This window comes from Notothenia coriiceps, unplaced genomic scaffold, assembly GCF_000735185.1.
Source record: "Notothenia coriiceps isolate Sejong01 unplaced genomic scaffold, NC01 NC01_scaffold00023178, whole genome shotgun sequence".
Lineage (NCBI taxonomy): Eukaryota > Metazoa > Chordata > Actinopteri > Perciformes > Nototheniidae > Notothenia > Notothenia coriiceps.
In genome coordinates this window covers 11,638-16,921 of record NW_011355879.1, presented here as the reverse complement: position 1 = coordinate 16,921, position 5,284 = coordinate 11,638, and the positions used below count along the sequence as shown (strand labels likewise).

At 40.1% G+C, this 5,284-nt stretch overlaps 1 long non-coding RNA gene across 1 annotated transcript in view; it reads left to right on the top strand.

The window, feature by feature from the left end:
• LOC104954294 (uncharacterized) overlaps window positions 1-4,137 on the top strand; it is a 6,260-nt gene extending 2,123 nt beyond the window's left edge. Inside the window, exon 2 of the long non-coding RNA XR_799320.1 lies at window positions 2,941-4,137. This is a non-coding gene — a long non-coding RNA (uncharacterized lncRNA). The remainder of the gene's footprint in view (window positions 1-2,940) is intronic.
• Window positions 4,138-5,284: the final 1,147 nt, after the last annotated feature.

Below are 5,284 nucleotides of genomic sequence, written 5' to 3'. Positions count from 1 at the left end.
CTATTTTTAAATAATGGCAAAGAAAGGGTTCAGAGTCTTTTCTTTTCTTCCTGTGTCATATGTGGCAGCACTGTTCAATGTTTCTTGAAAACATTACCCACTGTAGTATGTGACGTGTGAATAAACTCCAACTCTGTATCAACAACACTGTTGTGTAGCTTCAGTTAAATACTTGTATGTGTGTAGATTAGAAAGAGGTAAGATAAAGGATCTGCAGTATTTTATGAAGTATTCATCGTACGAAGGTCAGTTTTATACAAGTAGAAGTGTGTATTTACCCGGTAGTAGGCTGTCAGTAATGGCTACGACTCTCTATTTGGACTGTTAGATCTCGGCAGACTGGCAACTTTAAAAGTAGCTCTCGGTTCAAAAAAGGTTGGGCACCCCTGGTTTAGATGGATTTAAGAGCTTCCCCTCGATTCTATTGGCTCCAACGGTTCAAAAGAGGTGTCAATCACCAAAATCGACCGATGGGTGCTAGAGATATGGCAAAAAATGTTTTAGACTTCTCTAAAAAGGTCAAATGTCACTTGTTTTGCATCAATCTTGATACAGGGTACTTATTATATGTTATAGTTTGGATTCCTAAAGCTTTTAGTCTACTATCCCATCATCCAAGGGTGGTTTTCACTATAAAATGTACCTCAAATTACCTCACTGGACATAGTTGCCCAAGTCACCGGCATGAATACCTCAACTTCCATCCTGGACCCCATGCTCTCCACCCTTGTCAAGACCTGCCTCCCCCAACTGACTCATCTTATCACCACAGTCATTAACTCCTCTCTGTCTACTGGACTCGTCCCTCCTGATCTGAAACTCACTGCTGTCACTCCCATACTCAAAAAACCTGGTCTCAACCCTGATTCCCTCAATAGCTACCGGCTCATCTCTAACCTCCCATTCCTGTCAAATATTCTGGAGCGAACTGTTGCCTCCCAACTAAAATCCCATCTGGAGTGCAATAACCTTCATGAACCTTTTCAATCTGGTTTCAGTACTCGTCGCCGCACAGAATCTGCCCTACTCTAGGTGACCAACGACATTCTCCTCTCTGCTGACTCTGGTTCCCTCTCAATTCTCATTCTCCTTGACCTAACAGCCGCATTTCACACGATCAACCATTCCATCCTCATTGACCGCCTCCAGTCTTCTATTGGCATTACCGGTACTGCCCTCTCCTGGTTTAAATCCTATCTCTCTGACAGACATCAATTCATCTCCATTAACAACTCAAATCCCCCACAGCCCCCGTCAATCATGGCGTCCCTCAGGGTTCTGTACTTGATCCCCTTCTGTTTATCATCTACATCCTCCCAATTGGACAAATCCTCTGTCAACACCAACTCCAGTTCCACTGTTATGCTGATGATACACAGCTCTACCTCTCAACAAAATCAATTTCTCCAACCACACACTCCCAGCTCAGCACCTGCCTCACTGACATTACAATTTGGATGGAAAACAATTTTCTAAAACTTAACTGACAAATCGGTACTTATAATCATTGGCCTAAACTCACTTACCCGCTCAACCCAAAATGTTTCTCTTACCATCGATGGCTCCATTGTCAACCCCTCCACTCACATCCGTAACCTTGGCATCATCCTCGACCCCTCCCTCACTTTCCTCCCTCACGTCAACCAGGTCACAAAAAATGCTCTCTTCCATTTAAAGAACATCGCCCGCATTAGACCCTCCCTCTCATTGACCATTGCTGAAACTCGGACCCATGCCTTTATAACATCCCGACTGGATTACTGCAACAGCATTCTTTATGGTTCACCTGCATTCACACTAAAAAAACTTCAATATGTCCAAAACTCAGCTGCCCGCTTGCTCACCTCCACCCGACGCTCCCCCCACATCACCCCTATCCTCCATGACCTCCACTGGCTCCCCATCAAACAATGCATTGACTTTAAAATATTACTTTTCACTTTCAAAGCCCTCAACAACCTTGCCCCCCCCTACCTCTGTGACCTCATCCAACGACACATCCCCACCCGTCGCTTCAGGTCTGCTGAAGCTAACCTACTGCAGCCCATCAGGACAAAGCTCCGGACCTGGGGTGACAGGGCCTTCGCAGCTTCCTCCACCACACTCTGGAACTCCCTCCCCAACCACGTCAGATCCGCCAACACTCTCACATCATTCAAACAATCCCTCAAAACTCACCTTTTCACTCTTGCCTTCAACTCCTAATCCACTAACCCCTTGCCATTATTCCTCCTAGCTTAGCACTTTCTACTTTTGTTGTTATTTAGTTTTACTCGCTTGTAAGCGCTTTGAGCACCAGGAAAAGCGTTTTATAAATGTAATGTATTATTATTATTATAAGTAATGTCATTTGTTCTGGGAATGTCATTTTCGAGAGCTGAAAAACAGGCTTGGGGTTTAACAGGTTAAACAAAAGTAGTCGCATGGATGCGCATCACAACCGCTGAGCTAAAGGTGGATTTTTGAGACGTGATGACGTTTCTGTCATTTATTTTTAGCCATTTTGTGATGCATAGAAGCTTTGGACATTCACTGTTAAAACTGAAATGTTGACTTTAATTAAACGTATTATGTCAACAGATTTCCCATTACTGTATTAGCTTAGTTGAAAGCAATAATATTAAGTGACATTTGTTGACATAATTAATTTAATTCAAGTCAATGTTTCAGTGCAGTGGGGTATTTACTGACATGTTTTATAAGTTTTATATGGCTTTGCGGCGACGCCTGATCTGGTGTGAATTTAGCTGCTGTCTCTTGCTCTCTCACTTCTTTCTGTTTTCAACTTGCCCAAACCTTGTAAAAGTGCACCGTGTTTGGGGGGACAGGAATGACTTGAATAAACAAGGAAGTTTCATCCAGCATGTTTTTACGAAGTGTCTTCCATGTGTGTTCATACCCTGAGCGTTGTGTTTTTTTTTTCCCTCTGTCTTTTGGCAGGCAGTTCAAGCCCAAGAGGACTCAGATTGTCATTGATTTTAATTCCATTAACCACGCTGGAATGCTGAACAGTGCTACCAAGTGAAAAAGCAAAAGGCTCACCTTGGGGAGCTCCTGAATGAGGCGAGGAAGAAAAGGGAGTCTGACGAAATTGAAAGGGACTTTGATGCCTTTTCTCTTGCCCCCTGCTTTGTCCAAAGGAAACCTGAAGGATACCTCGACTTTGGCATCTTTTTGATATTTTGATTAACCGGATACTCAAGATAGTTTAATTTGATGCTCATCCTTTGTGGATGTGTGTGGCAGAAGGACTTTCAATGCTGTTTTCACACTTTTTTCTTTTGAACTCCCTTTGGGTTTGGGCATACACAAGGACATACACTTTCTTTAGTGTTTCAAATCTTTAGTGTTGTCAATCAGATCTTGTCATGGCTTTCTGCACAAGGGCAAACCAACAGTCCTTCAGACAAGGTTCCAGATTAGTATAGAGTCGCCTTGACATTCACTCTACTCTACTCCACTCTACTGCCAAGTAAAATATGAAAACTTAAAGCAAACCTCTAAAAAGGGTTCTCTGCAGCTCCCAGGAGGCTTTGGCAGCAGGCCAATGAGTAAGATCTGGTAGCTGTATTTCCAATAAAATATTTTATTCAATAACAAAATAAAACCTATTTTCCAGATGACACAGATAGATGGAGCTGCTTTGTGCATGCCCTAATTATTCTAATATTAACCCGGTCCTTCTTTGCTCATGAGATCTCCATCCCATGAGTAAAGCCTTGAATGAATGCATGAATCTCAACACTATGAACATGTTAATGTGTGCGGTTTTTTTTTTTTTTAATATAGTCCCTGTAGAGGGATATAAATATTTGTTTTAGTGACCATTTTACAATGGGTTTTCTGAAAGATGTTGCTCTTCTTTTATAACATGTTTTTTTTTTTTTTAAATGACTTTCCATTTTCTATTGCAACACAAGTCTGCAGATGCTCTATATCTATAACAATGTATTTTTGATGTTTCTTTCCTGGTACCAAAAAGCATGTCTTTCCTATGGGTCATAATACTGTAGATGAAAACTAACATGCTGTTAACTTTGGAAGCTAATGTTTGTCTTCATAACATTCTGTGTCTCCAGACCTTCATTCCTTGTCAGCTCTCAGTTGAAGTCAATAAAACATTTGGACGGCATGATCTAATGTCCACTGTGTTCATTATTTAAATTCCATTTATGATGTAATAGATAAAAGGGTTTCTATAATTAAATTATACATTTAATACAGCTTCACATTCAAAACACATTTCCATGGAAGTTTTTGGTCAAATTATAAATCAACAGATTGTGTTGTGTAGACCTTTTTAACATGACTGATAAAAGGAATACTTTCAGAAAATAATATTTTAAAAAAAAATGTGTATTTACTAGGGCCGGGTAATTAATTAGAGGCTTTGTAATTAATTAATCAAAATTAATTGCATTTTTAATCACATAAATATTTGACCTGAGAACAGTGAGAAGCAATTTTTTTCACATGGAGTTTAGTATACCATTGAATAATGACTGAATACATAAGCTTAAGCAACAAAACATTGTTTATTTTTTTCAAGGTGGTACTTAACCAAGACCAACAGAAAAGTGCAATTTTTGCCATAAAGTGTAGCAATAGCATATTTAGGAATATAGTACATTTCAGAGATTCAGGTAGGTAGACCTTCTGTAAACAATAACACTTTGTTTTTTAAGTAAAACACAATACTTTCAAGTACATTCAGAACATTGGAAACCCTGACTATTAGAAAACATCTCTCTGTTGCTTCAGAGGCCATAACAGACTTTGTTGATTTACCAACAGTTGATTTAAAAAATCTAATCAATTTCAGTCCAACTCTCTCAATAACCTTGGCCAAAACAATAAACAGTTCAACATAAAGTGCCAGTTGCACCAACAACGTAATAAATAGTTCAACATAAAGTGTACTGTACCATTTAAAATAAAATAAAAAAGTTCCAGTGATTGACCTCAATCCCTCCTATTCTTCCAATATCCTGATGAAAAATAAAATCTCTCTGTTGCATAGGCCACTGTTTGATCAACGCGAATTGGGTGTGGGTCCTTGTACTCCGAGTCGGGCTAACGTCCACGCTACCTTCCACGCTAGCTGCTATATGTTTTGCATTGAGGTGATACTTGAGGCTTGATGTGCTGCGGTGATATGCGAATTCCTTTTTGCATAATTTGCAAACAACCGTGCTCTTATCGACGCTTCCATCCGTCCGTTTTTTAAAACAAAATGTCCCATCCACGGGGCCAACCAAAGCGGTCTCATCAGCTTCTTCGTTCA